Genomic DNA, 17,217 nt, shown 5'->3' on the forward strand with positions numbered 1-17,217 from the left:
GGTGCAAGAATTCTTTATATATTCTAGATAGAGCTTTTATAAGGTTTGTACTTTGCCCATTTAATTACTTTATAATTTTAAAACATATACATTGTTCTTTCATAGAGCAAGAAGTTTTAATTTTGCTGAAGTCTAATTAGCCTTTTAAAATTGGATTACTTTTTTGTCCTCTACCTAAAAAAGCATTCTCATGCAAGTTTATAAAAACTTTCACCAATGTTTTCTTCCAGAACCTTTTTTTTCAAAATTCTTTTGACTATTCTAAGTGCTTTGCGTTTCCATATAAACTTTAGAATCAGTTTGTCAATGTGAACTAAAGAGTCTGCTGGTGTTTTGGTTGGGATTTGAATGAACCTATAGATATATTTGAGAATAATTGAGTCTTCTGGTTAATAAATATAAGATAGTGCTCTTATTTATATATTTTATTAGATAATATTTTCTATTTTCAATATAAAAATATTCAAGTGTTTTGGTAAGTTTATCCCCAAATTTTTCATGTTTTTGATGTTATTGTAAACAGTAATTTTAAAAATTTCAATTTCTAAGTAGACATCTTTTTATCTTTGTTTTTACTCTATTGATAGGGTGAATATATAATTTGGCTTCCTGAGATAAACTCCTCATGACCATTATTTATTATATTTTTATGTTCTTGGATTTGAGATACTAATTTTTTTTAAGAAAACTTTTATTTAATAAATATAAATTTCGAAAGTACAACTTTTGGATTGTAGCAGTTTTTCCCCCCATAACCACCATCCCACCCACAAACCATCCCATCTCCTACTCCCTCTCCCATCCCATTCTTCATTGAGATTCATTTTCAATTATCTTTATATACAGAAAATCAACTTAGTGTATACTAAGTAAAGATTTCAACAGATTGCACCCACACAGACACACAAAGTATAGAGTACTGTTTGAAGACTAGTTTTACCATTAACTCGCGTAGTACAACATATTACGGACAGAGATCCTACATGGAGAATAAGTAAACAGTGACTCTAATTGTTGATTTAACAATTGACACTCTTATTTATGATGTCAGTAATCACCCGAGGCCCTTGTCATGAGCTGCCAAGGCAATGGAAGCCTCTTGAGTTCTTCTCAGATCACAATGGAATGAAACTGGAAATTAGCAACTCAGGAATCCATAGAGCGTATGCAAACACACGGAGACTGAATGACATGCTTCTGAATGAACAGTGGGTCATAGAAGAAATCAAAAGAGAGATACTAATATTTTAAAGAATCTTTATCCCTAAGGGAAGTAGGCCTTTAATTTCTTTTAAATATATTTTCAGGTTTTGGTGCCATTGTTTTGTTTATCTCATAAAATAGTTAGGAAGAATCATACTTGCATCTATTTTCTAGAGGAGTTTGTGTGGAATTTTTATTATTTCTTCCTTAAAGTTTTTGAAGACGCTTTAGTGAGTGAAGCCATCTGAGCTGTTGCTTGTCATTGTGAGATTTTGTTAAAAATCTTCAAATACTTGAATACATATAGTAGGTCTCAAAGTTTTTGGTATGTTTATAGCATCTGTCTTATAAATACGATTATATTAATAATTATCAAATTAAGGTTATTTATACTATCCTTTTTTATTTGATGTCTGTGTTATTTGTAGTGATGTCTCCATTTCATTCCTATATCAGTAATTTCTTTCTTCAATGTTTTCTTGGTCATTCAACCTAGAGTTTTAGTAATTACATTTATTCAACGAATCAGCATTTCATTTCAATGATTTTCTCTATTATGTGCATCATATAATTTGATTGATCTTTGCTTTGTATTGTTTCTTTCCTTCCATCCCATTTGACATTAATCTGTTTATTTTTCTGTTTCTTATAATACCTGATGCTTAAATGAGTGAATAAACATATTTCTTAATTTCTAATGTAGGCATTTAGTGTTATAACTTTTTATCTAACTACCACTCTACCTGTATGTTTTGATATATCCTGTCTTCAGATTTTATTTAATTTAAAATATTTCCAATTTTTTATTATTTGCCATTACGCAATATGTCATTAATTTCCAAATATTAAGTTATTTTCTGTTTTAGTTTCTGATTTAATTCTTTTGTTTTCAATAATTATTTGTTTTATTTCAATTATCTTAAATTTATCAATATTTGCTTTATTAAACAATATATTATGTCATGGTGAAGTTCTTTGTGATTTTAAAAAATATGCATATCATTGCTTTAGAATGTTCCATAAATCTCAACTAAGTGGTTAGGTGGTAATGTTACATGTTAATAATTTAGTCTACTTATTTTCCCTTTTACTAAAGAAGGGTTGCTGATAGCTCTAAGCATATTTGTAAAGTTTTCTATTTCTCTTTTATGTTCTGTTATTTTTCACTTTATTAATTTCAAACTCTTAATTAGGTGAATATCCCTTTGTCTTTTAGCCCATTAAAATTCAATGTTTTGAAGTTAACTTTTGGTGATATAAATCTGTTTACTGCACTTTCTTTTGACTATTTTTGGTGTGGTATACTTATCCTTTCACTTTTAGTTGATCCATGCTGCCTTTGAAATAGGTTGGTGTATAGACCACAAATTAATTCACTCTTTTCTCCCCTTGACAAGCTCTAGATTTCAATAGGTAAGTCTTCGGCATTTCATTTAATGTAATTATTGATATAGTAGGATATAAAAATACCATCTTGACAATATTTTCTTTTTATACTATCTAGTCTCTTTTCACCATTTCTTTTCATTCTAACTCATTTTGCATTATTATTGAGGTTTATTTTTTAATGTTGTTACTATATGTGTACAGTATGAATAAAAATATTGTTATAGTCTCCCTTCAAATCATATTTTTCCAATTCACATGTAATAACAATTTTCTATAATATATAACCATTACTTCCTATATTTTAATTTTGCATGCCATAGCTCCACAATTTTTTCTATTTTTGCTTTAACAATTTTAGTGACATAAACCTTCTTTTAAAAAAAGATTTATTTAGGGGTTGAACTGTGGTGTAGCGAGTAAAGCTGCCGTCCTTAGTGCTGGCATCCCATAGGGTTGCCGGTTCAAGTTCCAGCTACTTCATTTCCTATTCAGCTCTCTGTTGTGGCCTGGGAGAGCAGTAGAGGATGGCCCGGGTCCTTGGGCCCCTGCGCCCGTGTGGGAGACCTGGAAGAAGCTCCTGGCTCCTGGCTTTGGATCAGAACAGTTCCGGCCTTTGTGGCTATTGGGGAGTGAACCAGTGGATGGAAGACCTCTCTCTCTCTCTTTCTCTGCTTCTTCTTTTCTCTCTGTGTAACTCTGACTTTCAAATAAATGAATAAATCTTTAAAAATATAAGCAAAAATTAAAAAAAATAAAGAATAAGAAGAATTATTTATTTGAAAGGCGTAGTTCAGAGAGAAAAAGAAACAGAGATAATGATCTTCCATCTGCTGCTTCACTCCCAAAGGTCTGCAGTAGCAAGGGTTGGTCAAAGCAAAATCCAGGATCCTGGAACTCCAACTGTGTTTCTCACATGGGTAGACAAAGCCCATACACTTGGGCCATCTTCCACTGCCTTCCAGGCACATTAGCAAGGAGCTAGATTGGAAGTGGAGTGGTGGAGACTGAAACCCGAGCTCATGTGGGATGCCCGTGTCGAAGGTAGTGTCTTAATCTGTTGTCTCTCACCACCAGACATGACATACACATTTTTAAAAAATTCTCATGTTTGCCTACACTGGTGCTGTTGTTCGTGTGTGTGTGTGTGTGTGTGTGTAGATTCATTTTTCCAAGTAGTACCGATCTTTTGTCTGAAGAACTTTTTTTTAGTGTTTTCTTCTTGTAGTGTTTTATTCAAACCATGTTTAATTCATCTATATTTTGATGCTATTTTCTCATGAATACAACTGTAAGTTGACAGTTTTTATTCTTTTAATATTTTAAAGTTGATGCTCTTTTTTCTTTTGGATTGCACTGTGTCTGACAATAAGTCTGCTATCATCTTTTTCTCTATGATGTACTTGTACTTTTCTTCATGTTTTTCCTATTTGTGGTTTTCTAAATTGTTGTTTTGATTCATTAATTTGGGAACTTACAAGACCTTATTTCCTTAAATACTTTTCTTGTCTCATAATCTCTCTTTCTCTTTCCTGTTATCCTAATTTTGTGTATGTTAGATCTTTTGATATTGCTCCACACCTCTTTTCAAATCTGTTTTTTTAAAATATTTTCCTCTATGTGTTTTAATTTGAATAATTTCTATTAACCTGGATTCAAATTGTTTTACTGTTTCTTATTCTGAATCTGGTCTTAAATAGTGTGTGTGTGTATGTGTGTATTAGTATATTATGAGTCTGATAAATAAATGTGAATTTCACTAACACCTCAGGACTATAAGAATTCTCAAATTTTATACAGTCTACAGATTTATCTTAAACTTTTACTAAAATTTTTATTAACTTTAAATCACTTTTATTATGAATAGATCCCCACCATAAAATTCCTTCTTCAGTGATGTACCCAAATGGAAAAATGCGTGTGATCTCATTACTCTTAGAAGGGCTTATAACTGTTTAAATTTAGTAATGCTAGATGTCTTGTGAACTTTCTGATGTGCTAAAGAAACGATTGTGCTTTCCAATGATTTTGTGGAAATGACATTAGGTTGTGTCTTTGTATATACTGAGTAGGAACACACATTTCCTACCTATTATTTTATGCTTATTTTCAGGATAAAAACATTTTGGTAATCCTTTTCCATTATTTTCTGAAATTATTGCTTTAATTATTAACCCGATTTTGTAAATACGAAAATAGTTTAAAAGCACTTGTAATACAGAAATAAGATACAAAGTATGTCTGTTAGCTACCTTTTTCTCTACATTTTTCACCTGCATCAATCATACTTTTAATCCTGGAGTTCAGAGAAGTATGAGTCACACATTCGCAAGCCTCCTTGTATTTGTCACGAAATGAATTTCAGAAGCTTACATTTCTCCCAGGTCACAGGACTGATTTACACCTCTGAACTTCTAGGACTAGAGCACTCCTTATGTTTTTCTGGCTTTGCACTGATTTTCAATGTATTCCATGTTTGGGCTCACTGAGCCTATGGAATTGCTGTGGTAGAGACTTTTTCAACAGACCAGGGATTTACAGAGTATCTTTGAGCCAAAACCCAAGTTTTCACCTTTATTTTTGTGAGGCTAGAGCTGCACTCAGCCTTGTAGGAATTATTTTAAGAAGTTTTTACAACCATACTATTTTCTGTCCTTGACAGAATACTTCTGCCATTTGATACCTCCACCCTTTACACAGTTTCCCAATTAAGATCACCCTTATTAGTAAAATGAACTTCAGAATCTTACCTGATAAATTCTAACTGCTCAATCCTGACCCTGAGTTTGAGGACATGGAAATACAGAAATTCTAGGGTCATCAAAACCACATTAGAAGATCGATTGCCATTATCACCAATTAATTTCTTTCTTTCTTTCTTTCTTTCTTTCTTTCTTTCTTTCTTTCTTTCTTTCTTTCTTTCTTTCTTTCTTTCCTTGTCTGTCTTTCTTTCTCTCTCTCTCTCTCACACACACACACACATGCACACATACTTCACACATACATATATGCACATTCTTTCTATGTGCCTAAACATAAAACAATGTAATGAATGATATAGATACAGGACCCTCCCAGTGAAATTATCAACAATAATGAGGTATTAATATATTCATAACCAGTAATAATATCTTACATAATATCCACATTATTGTTTAGTAACTCTGCTCTTATTTGTACAAAAACTTTAAATAATGGAGCAGCTATTATGAACAGCATCAGACAGATAAAAAATCCAAAGTTTAAAGAACCATATTTACCTTTTCCATTTGATGTGCAAGGAATTTGCTGGGTCTTTGCAAGTGGTTCTGTGCTCTAGGATTCTGTATTCTAATGGGGTAGGCAAAATTTAAATGCAGATAACTCCAGAAAGGCCTCCATATTTCTATGAGAAATTCAACCCTCCTTTTTAAAGTTCTTATTTCTCCACTTTATTTCTTTTCCTAATGGATCTCTTCTGAAATTCCAGAAAGTTATCCAACAACCATCATGTATCATGTATTTTCTCTCATGTTGAGTCAGGAACTATTTGTCTTAAGTTAAAATTATAGGATATTTTAAGGGTGGACACTGGGTAATAATAACCATTTATCAATTACCTTCTATGAGTCAGTACTATATTATTTTTACAGTCATTGTAACAACACAATTTATTTAGAACTACCATATGCCCTCATTATGTTATTGAATCTTCACTTCTTTTCAGTGAAGGATAAATTGTTATCATTGCCCACCCTATATAGAAAAATAAATCACAATTTTGTTAAAATCAATAAAGTATTTGCATAAAGTCAGAATTTCAATTTTTTTTTTACTGATCTTAAAGCCTACGTTTTTGACAACTATACTTGATTGTTTCTGTAATCCTAAAAGTTGCGTTACCAAGTAGGTATTATCCAAAATCAAAAAAATAGTTAACTAGATTTTTAATATGTTCAAAGTTATATAGGTATAAATGCCAGAGCTTGGATTTGTGTGCAAAGAAGATGACTCCAAAACCTTTTTTTCTAAATCCTACTGAACACTCCTGCTGTGCATTCTACTATACCAATGACACTGAGAGATAAATTCAACAGCTCTTGCTGTTCACGACATTCTTGGTAGATAGTTATCTAGACCATCAACTTCGATCATGTGAAGGAGTAGTGCCCCTGTGGTTTGTGCCTTCCTTTCACTCTTTTCTGTGAAATTACAGTAGGAAAGATCCTCAGGGATCACAAAATAAATACTTTTTGTTCAGTATGCCATGCTAATGGAGGTAAATCAACTGGAACCTCTAAAGTCAACACAACATGCTGCTAACAAGATTGCCAATTTCTCCACGTGTCCTGTGAAGCTCATACACTCAGTGCCAATCATGGCTAGATATAGATACTGAAACATAAAATCCAAATGAAGGAAGTAATAGTCCAACTCTATTCTATTAGTCAGTTTATATATTTGTTAAGATATAGATATAAATAAATTAGAAATTCCCCAAATGAGGCCCAGTATAGCACAAGCACTGGAAGCTAGTTAATCTAAGGACCATTTAGAAACATAATCACCTTAGTTTGAAGGCCAAAAATGTATATATTGAAGCTATGGGTTCTAAATTACAGGAATATAAGTTTGAATTAAATTGTAACAGAAACTATCAATTATATTATTATTGAACACTTTTTTGGAAACTATTTGCAAGAGATTCTAGAATTATAAGCTTTTAGATATTAAGCAAAAACATCATTGTTTTAATAAGATATTTTAAAACTCTTAGTTTTGTCTGTTTCTATAAATCATTTTTAATAATAAATACAATTTGAAGAAGAAAGGGATGTGTTACAAGTGATCTCATAGTTTCTTTAAATTCAAAATATTCTTTTCTTTCATTTTCAGTCAGGAAGCATGTTGAGGAATATATAACTCAATGTAGTTAGTAGGAACCATACATTGCTCTAAGGTGTTTTAAATGCCCAGTACGTTTAATCTTTATAACATTAATCAATACAATATGTTCATTTTGAAATAGAGAAAATGAAGTATAGAAAAGTTAATCAACACATTCTGATTAATGCAGAGGACAGATACCAGCCATTACTCCATTGATTGAGAAAACACATTGTGTCAAGACAGTGACAAAATGGCAGTTTTAGCAGTATTAGCATTTGGTTTTAGACATAAAATATATGGAATATTTAGTGAAGATGACATTTCCTTTTTTAAGGTCATTATATTTTTTAGCATTTTATGTAGAGATACAGAAAGACATATGTGGTGGAATAAGGCCATGCCAAGATGGCCGCTGGCAACAGAAACTGCCTGGCAACAAACTATGATTGGATGGTTTCGGAAACCACATGACAGCAGAGCCTGACTGGCAACAGGCTGTGATTGGATGGTTTCAAAACCACATGACAACGGAGCCTGCCTGGCAACAGGCTGTGATCGGATGGTTTCAGAAACCACATGACAGTGTAGCCTGCCTGGCAACAGGCTGTGATCGGATGGTTTCGGAACTGCCTGGCAACAGGGTGTGATAGGTTAGAGCATAGACTGCCCCTTGACTGGATTGGCTGCCTTGGCTATATAAGCTGCTGTAGTAACTGAAATAAACGAGTCTGCAGGCTGCTTGCCTCAGGTCTGCTTTCACCTGACTCCCAGGGTCTGTGTGGTGACTCCATGCTTCTTGCCCCCACTACGCTCTTCCTCTCAGGAATGAATCCACAGCAACAGACATAGAAAGATTTCTCATCCACTGGTGCACTCTTAAATATCCTTAACAACCAAGGCTGTTCCCAACCAAAGCCAGGACCCTAAAACTCAATTCGGGTATGCCACGTGGGTGGAATGTTCCAAAGTTCTTGAGCCCTTATCTGCTGCCTTCAAAGTGTGCATTATCAGATATCTGGAATTAGAAGGAGAGAAGAAGAAACTGGAAAAAGGCACTCTGATATGATATGCAAGTATACCAAGTGGTAATTTCACCACTGTGTCAAGCACCCACTTAGAAGTCAAAATTGATATCTAAATGTTATATTTATGCTTAGAATTGCATGCAATTAATTATGATAATTTCCTTGGGAATATTTTCTCATCCAAATTATTCTTTTTCTCATTGCTTCCCTTTCTCTTATACACACACTAAGATTTTGGATTTTGAGCACATTCATGATGTTATGCATTAAAGGTGAATAGATATATAACAGAGACACCAAATCATTTCTTCTCCATTAGAATCTTTACATCACTTCTACAGACTTAGACTTTTGGCTTCCAGCCACGAACTAATTTAAGATTATCCCCTCAGTTTTTCCCTAAGCAGATTAATTGTGGGGTGTTCATTAGAATAATTCTGTGGTGCTTTTGGCTCTTCATGAACCTAGCCTGGTGAGATTGGATCTCTGCTGTCCTGTACTGGTCTTGGACAAATATTATGTTTCCTACACTTCCAGTTTCTTATCTATGAAATAAGAAATGTATTCAAGAGATATCCAAAACTTTTGCAGTTTTCAAATCACTTTGGAAGTCAGGCAACAACTTTTTTGAGAAAGTGTCTACATTAACTATACTATTGTGTATTTCATTCCCACAAATATTTTCCCAGTACTATTTATGTATCTCCTCCTGAGAAAGTCACTGTGTAGAATAAAGAGTTTATACGGTACATCATGCTAAGAAGCTTCTGCACAGCAGTGAAGAGATAACACACAGAATGGAGAGAAATATTTGCAAACTATGCATCTCATAAAGGATTAATAGGCAGAATATGTAAACAGATCAAGAAACTTAACCTTCAAAACAAACGATCTAGTTAATAAACAGGCAAAATGTATGTCCATCTGTTTTTCAAAGAAAAAATATATTTACATATATATAAGTATGTATATGATGTTTATATATGAAACTAATGTTGCTAAATGTTAAATTTTAAAGCTAAAAATAATTAACATTGAAAAACAGTAGATGACTGTGTGTGGGGCTATCTGTGTCTTCAAGTATCTTAAAGTCTTACAGATGATACGATTAATTTTAAGAAATAATGGTATTTCAATGTGATTGGTGCTTTACAAATGACACGGCATTTTATGGAAATTCTTTCAACAAAATTTGAGAGACTTACCTTCTGTCATATTATTTTAGTTGCCAGGGTATCTGAGGGGTGGCTGACAGATTTCAACTCAACATTAATCATGTGCACATATGGTTTTGGAATAAGGATGATTCTTAAAACACAAAGACAAGAATAAGATGAGGCCTTTAATGTTCACATCATTAAAATTATAAATGCACAAACATAACTATTTTTTTACATGCAGAGTGGACAGTGAGAGAAAGAGACAGAGAGAAAGGTCTTCCTTTTTCCATTGGTTCACCCCACAATGGCCACTGCGGTTGGCGCACCTCGCTGATTCGAACCCAGGTGCCAGGTGCTTCTCCTGGTCTCCCATGCGGGTGCAGGGCCCAAACACTTGGGCCATCTTCCACTGCACTCCCTGGCCACAGCAGAGAGGTGGATTGGAAGAGGAGCAACCAGGACAGAATCCGGTACTCAGACCAGGACTAGAACCCAGGGTGCCGGCACCACAGGTGGAGGATTAGCCTAGTGAGCCGCGGCGCCGGCCCGTAACTTTTTTACATATAAGATTTACATTCTCTTTCATTTTCATGGATTCTTTTTAAAAATTGAAACTATAAGTCAAATCTAGACTTAAAATGCTTTTTCATAAAATTATCATCATCATCATAAACTATTTCCTTGAAGAGACAGCACACCTGCTTAGCCCTTTTCCTCTGTATTTTTTAGGCTATAAAACAATTCTGTTTCCTACTCATCACACTGAGTGTTTTTCCCTCTAACTTTTGTAACAGTCTTTCTCATTACCTGAACTAAATTTTCATCCATACATCTGCCAAGTTACTAGAATTCACTGATCTGCCAAAGTGAAGGAAAATAATACGTTTCTAGTTAAAGTGTAAACTGTACTCTTAAGTCTAATTGTAAATTTAGATACGGTAACACGAAAGTAAATGTAAAACTGGAGCTTATAATTGTCTAAAGTTGCCAAATGAAAGTTATATTGTTGCAAACAAAATTATCCTTTTCCCTGTGTGTCTCATAATAATTTCCAACTTCATCTACTTCTTTCTAAGAAGCATTGGAGTGCTGTCATCTTGTTTTTTGTTTTTTACACATGCTTAAAATATAGCATGAAACAATAGTAAAATTACATTATTGGAAGAAAAGTTGATTTTATTATTGACACTAAACAGAATGAAGTGAAAATACTAAAAAAAAGTAAAGGTCAAATATTACTGTATTAAAATTACTAATTTGAAAATTTGAAAGTATGAGTCTTTTAGTTACCATTGCAAAGATTCTGTATTCATTAAGCTACAGAACCCTCAAGAAATGTTTACCTGAATTATTTCAGGAAATCTTTGGCATAAAACTATTTAATAATCATTATTCATTGAATTTTGTCTCATTGAGGAAAAATACCTTTGTTTATTTGTGATCATCTAATGTAAACAACTTCATAAGCCATCATTCCTGAAAACCACAGGGTGATATTTTTGATTAAAGTAAGGTAAAAAAGGACACATACTTACTTCCATATTATCAAAACATGAAATCTATTAATAATAACAATAACTAATATTACATTATTATTTTATTAATTATAAAAATTGCTCATTATCTATTTGGAACTAGCATTTTGCCAATGGTGTTATATTTTTATCTTGTTTAATTTTCACAGAAATTCTAAAAGGGGGGTAGTACTACTATTCATAGGTTTAAAATGAGGTAATTTTGGCATGAGCTGTTGAAATGACTAATCAAAAGTCACCCAGCAAGTAAGTGGGAAAGTTGGTATTCCAGTCTTTGTGCTCAGAGTCTACACTTCTAGCTATATATTTTATGACACCTAAATATTGGTAATTTCTTTATATTTTGTTTCTAATTAGAACAAGTTATCTACAGTTACACACCTATTTTTTCTTTATTATTATTTTTTCTTCTGATATATTATGCTGGGGGTAAAAAAAGTGTTTGAGAAAATTTAGAAGAAATCATATGGAAAAGGATATCCTGACTACAAATATATATAGAAATTTCTTTTTGGAAACAGGTCAGACTAAAGAAGTTGAAATTGGAGGTAGGAACATAGAATCTGGCCAAGTATCTGTTGCCTTAGTGCAAAGAATTCCAAATCCAGAGAGAAAGCTCTCTGTAAGAATTAGGAATGCAAAATGCAAGAGTTATTGATATGCTGAACTATCATGAAGCAAATGTCTATTGGAAATATTTTCATATACTGAATATCTTAAAATTAAACATTTATTCATTTATCAATATAATAAAAAATTGATCTAACATACTTTTTAATTGGTTGAAATATTGGTTCTAGATATAAAATGTAAAATTACATGATTAAATGCAAGAATACTAAAAGTGAGTTCCAAAATGAGAAGCAGTACAATACTTCCATTATTACCTTCTCTCATTAGGTCGTCTTCAACATCTACTTCAATTTTTCAAAAAGGCCTTATCTTCTCTTGCACAAAGGGTTTTCCAAAAGTTCATGTAATATGTAAATTATGAAATATTAGGCATAAATTTCACATTTTTGGTAAGAAATTAAGCATCTTTAATTTTAAAAATGTCTACTTATTTCATCTGCTTGAAAGGCGAGTGACAGAAAAGGCGATCTTCCTTTGTTGGTTCACTCCTCAAGTGGCCACAATAGCTAAGATTGGCCAAGCCAAAGTTGAGCTCCCTGCTGGTCTCCCACTTACAGGGAAAGAACTCAGGTACTTGGGAATCATCTGCTGCCTCCCATGATTCATTACCAGGAAGCTGGATAGCCCTTATCTGCAGGAGCACTCCAATTATTGATGTGGGCAATGCAAATAGCGGTTTAATCTGGTGTGAAGTCCTCTCATACATCAACAAGTCTTTCTTGGGGCAGAGACAACAATCTTAGTTCTTCAGCTATATCTCTGCAGGTAGGTTTACTGAAATAAAATTGCTGCCAGATATCCTGATGACAGAACAGGCTGATTTAGGTCAGTATGTGGGGACCAAAATTCCAAAAGGTATTGCTTGATTCCTGGCACATATTTTTCTTTTTTTCTGATAGGATTTGTTTGATGCTGTTTCTTTTCTTCTCTTATTTAATCAAGTACCCCTAACCTACAAAATCCATACCTGGCTTGGTTTGGCTTCTGCAGACACCTTTGTTCTGTTTCAGAAAATGTCCAGGTCACTTTATGTGCACTGCACTACATTTGTTCTTAGATTTTCTGGCTTCTTAAATCATCAGTTGCCTTTGTTACTGTCCCCCACTGATCACCTGCTTAGTGTGTTTAAATTTTTTTAAGTTTTTATTTATGAAGTTTTATGTCTATTTGAAAAATGAGAGAGAGAGAGAGAGAGAGATCCTCCATCATTTGTTCACTGCCCAAATTCCTATAACAGCTGATGCTAGGCTAAGCTAAAACCAGGAGTATGGAACATAATTTGGATCTTCCAGAAGTTTGACAGGGACCAAAATAATCGAGCCTTTTGTCTGCTGCCTCCCAGGGTGCAAAGCAGCAGGAAACTGAAGTTGGAAGCATATCCAAGACTTAAACTCAGGCATTGTGATACAAGATGCAGGTATCCTAAGCAATATCTTAACTGCTGCGCTAAATGCACTTAGTTTGAATTATTTGACTTTGTTAGTCATTGTATTTTTATATAATTTAAATATGAAGGAGAGAGAAAGAAAGAAAGAAAGGGAGAGAGGGAGAGAGGTAGGGAGGTAGAGAGAGAGAGAGAGAGAGAGAGAGCGCAAGAGAGTGAGAAGGAGAATACCAAATGGATCTCCCATTAATTGGTTCACTTCCCAAATGGCCGCAGCAGCTAGAGCTAGGCCAGGCTGAAGCCTGGAATCAGGAACTCTAAACTTAGGCTTCCTATATGGGTAACACGAACCCAATTACTTGATTCATCACCTCTGCCTTTAGAGTTTACACCAGCAGAAAACTGGAGTCAGGAATTGGAGCTGGGAATTGAACTCAGAAACTCAAAAGTAAGACATGGATGTCTTGACTTCTAGGCTGAATGTTCACACCTTGTCAATGTACTTTAGTCTTTGGTGTGTATCTCCTGACATCTGCTTTCTATATTCAACTCATCATAATACAAGGTTCCCATTTCTGAGCTCAGTTTCAGCCCAGTAACTGAAACTGTCCTAACTAGCACTCCCTGTAATTCATTTTATCCTGGGCAAGGAATGGAGTAGGATAAGTAGAAGAAGCAGGGTACTGTAGTTGGAAAGAAAAGTATGCAAGAAACTGATATTAAAAAATCTACTTATTGGGGCCAGCGCCATGGCTCACTAGGTTAATCCTCTGCCTGTGCTGCTGGCATCCCATACGGGCACCGGGTTCTAGCCCTGGATGCTCCTCTTCCAGTCCGGCTCTCTGCTGTGGCCTGGGAAGGCAGTGGAGGATGGCCCAAGTGCTTGGGCCCTGTGTGGGAGACCAGGAAAGAAGCTCCTGGCTCCTGGTTTCAGATTGGCATAGCTCCGGCCATGGTGGCCATCTGGGGAGTGAACCAATGGAAGGAAGACCTTTCTCTCTGTCTCTTTCTCTCACTGTCTGTAACTCTGTCAAATAAATAAACAAAAATCTTTAAAAAATTTATTTACTAAATTTTACTTTAGAATTTAATCTCATAATTTATTTTTGAATATATTGTTCTCATTTCCTATTGCATAGATCCTATTTAAAGAGAAATTAAGTATAGTTTAATTCCAAATTTGGCTTATTACTGGAAGAAATGGAAAACACAAGTTAAAAGCTCTCTTTAGTACTTTTTGGGTGTGACATATTTTATATTAATTATGAAATAATATTTTATGTATTTTTAAAGATTTATTTATTTATTTTACTTGAAATAGTTACACAGAGAGAGAAGGAGAGGCAGACAGAAAGAGGTCTTCCATATGCTCTTCACTCCCTAGATGCCAGCAATGGCCAGAGCTACACCGATCTGGAGCCAGGAGCCAGGAGCTTCTTTAGGTCTCCCATGTGGGTGCAGGGGTCCAAGCACTTGGGCCATCTTCTATTGCTTTCCCAGGCTATAGCAGAGAGCTGGATTGGAAGTGGAGCAGCCAGGTCTTGAACCCGTGCCTATATGGGATGCCTGCACTGCAGGTGGTGGCTTTACCTGCTACGCCACAGTGCCAGCCCTATAACATTTTATATTATTGGTAAAATTCTGATGGTTAATATGTTTTGATCACGTGATCAAAATTTAACAGTCACATGATAAAGTGATAAGATTTATCTAGATTTTGATTCAATTTTTGGCACATTTGCCTCTTAAAAGATATAGGTACAAAAATAGTTTCTCAATATTTTCCAAATACACTAGATATTTCTAAATAAGACATAACAACCTTAGGTTTAATATCTCCCTATTCCTATCTATTAACCATTACTCAGCGACCAAAGGCCACATAAATGTTATATTTTTCCATGAGTATCTAATCTTTCCATTGGAATAATTAGTTGTTTCTTACTCTGACATTCCATAATAAAATACTTTTGTTTTATAATCACTTATTAATTTCAAATTTCTACTGTATTTCTGATTTCTTAGCTCTACTACCACATGCTTCATGGCAATAACAGTGTCTTTTTTATTTTTATTTTTTTTTGACAGGCAGAATTAGACAGAGAGAGAGAGACAGAGAGAAAGGTCTTCCTTCCGCTGGTTCACCCCCTAAATGGCCGCCACGGCCGGTGTGCTGCGGCGATGCGAAGCCGGGAGTCAGGTGCTTCCTCCTGGTCTCCCATGTGGGTGCAGGTCCCAAGGACTTGGACCATCCTCCACTGCCTTCCCAGGCTATAGCAGAGAGCTGGACTGGAAGAGGAGCAACCAGGACAGAATCCAATGCCCCAACGGGGACTAGAGACTGGAGTGCCGGCACTGCTGGTGGAGGATTAGCCTAGTGAGCTGCAGGGCTGGCCTAACAGTGTCTTACAAGCTTTGTTTCCGCAGCCAAAGTCCAGGGAAGTGTTAAGTTTTCTCTTAAGTGATGCTTTTTTTAAAGTTTACCAAGATTACATGACCTGTTCTTGGAGTTCTACCTCATAATTTCTTTCAGTGTATGCTACAATATTCTTAGCTTTGTTATTATTGTGTTAATGGAAGTCAGTCCTATTTGAAAATTCATTACTGGTTTAATGTCTTAACACCCTTAGTATTATACTTAGTATTATACTTGATAAAAATCCATATTAATCAAATGATTATATAATATTTAGTATTATACTTGATAAAATCCATATTAATCAAGTGATTCTATTTCCATATCATATTCCAGTTGTTCACTTATATTTCAGCTAATTTTGACCATGTTACTCTACTGATCTTGTTTTCTCCTGTACCTTACTCCAATACACACACACACACACACACACACACACACATCCCATGCTTCTTTTTTAGATTTGGTTATTTGAAAAGCAGTGTTACATACACACACACAAAGAGAGAGAGAGAGAGAGAGAGAGAAATCTTCCATCCACTTGTTCACTCCTGGAATGGCCACAAAACAGCAGATGGGCTGATCTGAAGCCAGGAGCTTCTTCCAGGTCTCCCAAGTGGGTGCAGGGGCCCAAGAACTTGGGCTATTTTTGTTGCTTTCCCAGGTGCATTAGCAGGGAGCTGGACTGGAAGTGGAACAGCTGGGGATCAAACCAGTGCCCACAAGGGTACTGGCACCACAGGTGGTGGCTTTACCCATTATGCCACAGAGGCAGCCCCTCACACCATGATATTGAGTAAGTTTTCTATACAAGATAGATGATAATATTTATCATGTAAGATTATTTGGATGATATACTTTAATGATTTATATAAAGTGGGTGTAAATGCATTATATATATTGAATAAGTGATAACTATCATTACATTTTCCCATCCAACTGAACTTTTCAAAATAGTGATATTTTGAGGTATTTATCATTAGCACATTTTTAGTTGAGAACTTGAAACAAAGTGAAGTGACCTGCTCCAAAATCATGTTTCCAATAAATTCTAGTGATTCTCTTCAAATTTGAGCAAACTGTTCTCTCAATTTCAGACACACTGGAAAGTTTCAGACATGCTAACATGCAGAGAAATAAATGATCTGTTTAGAAGAATTTGAAAGCTAAAATAGGACTGGCATGTAATGTAAATGAAGATGCACAATTTAAGTAGGTTCTGTTGAGCACCTTAGAATTTAACAGGGAACAGAGCTCCTATATTGATATGTATGAATCTTTCTGTCTAAGCCAAGAGATGAGCAAGAGTTACTGACACAACTCTTTGAACAAAATTATTATACCAGAAATGTGAAGACTTTACAATGCAAATACTATGTGTCTGAAGCAAAACAAAATGCATACATGGTACTGGAGTGAGGCATATAGGAGACAAATTCCAGAAGGCAGGTTCTGCATATTTCCTTATTTAAATAAATAATTATTTGTTCCCAGCTATGATCTAGAATTAGAATGTAATCTAGATCTAGATCTAGAATCAAATAAACAATAGAGGTGGATTGGGATCAAAAGATGCCATTCTTTCCCTTGAGAATAGATGCATTCT

At 34.7% G+C, this 17,217-nt stretch overlaps 1 long non-coding RNA gene across 1 annotated transcript; it reads left to right on the forward strand.

Moving 5' to 3' along the window:
- Nucleotides 1-2,121: 2,121 nt before the first annotated feature.
- LOC138849319 (uncharacterized) lies at nucleotides 2,122-16,053 on the forward strand. Its single transcript, XR_011388001.1, has 2 exons — nucleotides 2,122-13,228; nucleotides 15,284-16,053. It is a non-coding gene; the product is annotated as an uncharacterized lncRNA (long non-coding RNA).
- The last annotated feature ends 1,164 nt before the right edge of the window (nucleotides 16,054-17,217 follow it).

This window comes from Oryctolagus cuniculus, chromosome 4, assembly GCF_964237555.1.
Source record: "Oryctolagus cuniculus chromosome 4, mOryCun1.1, whole genome shotgun sequence".
NCBI classification, from domain to species: domain Eukaryota; kingdom Metazoa; phylum Chordata; class Mammalia; order Lagomorpha; family Leporidae; genus Oryctolagus; species Oryctolagus cuniculus.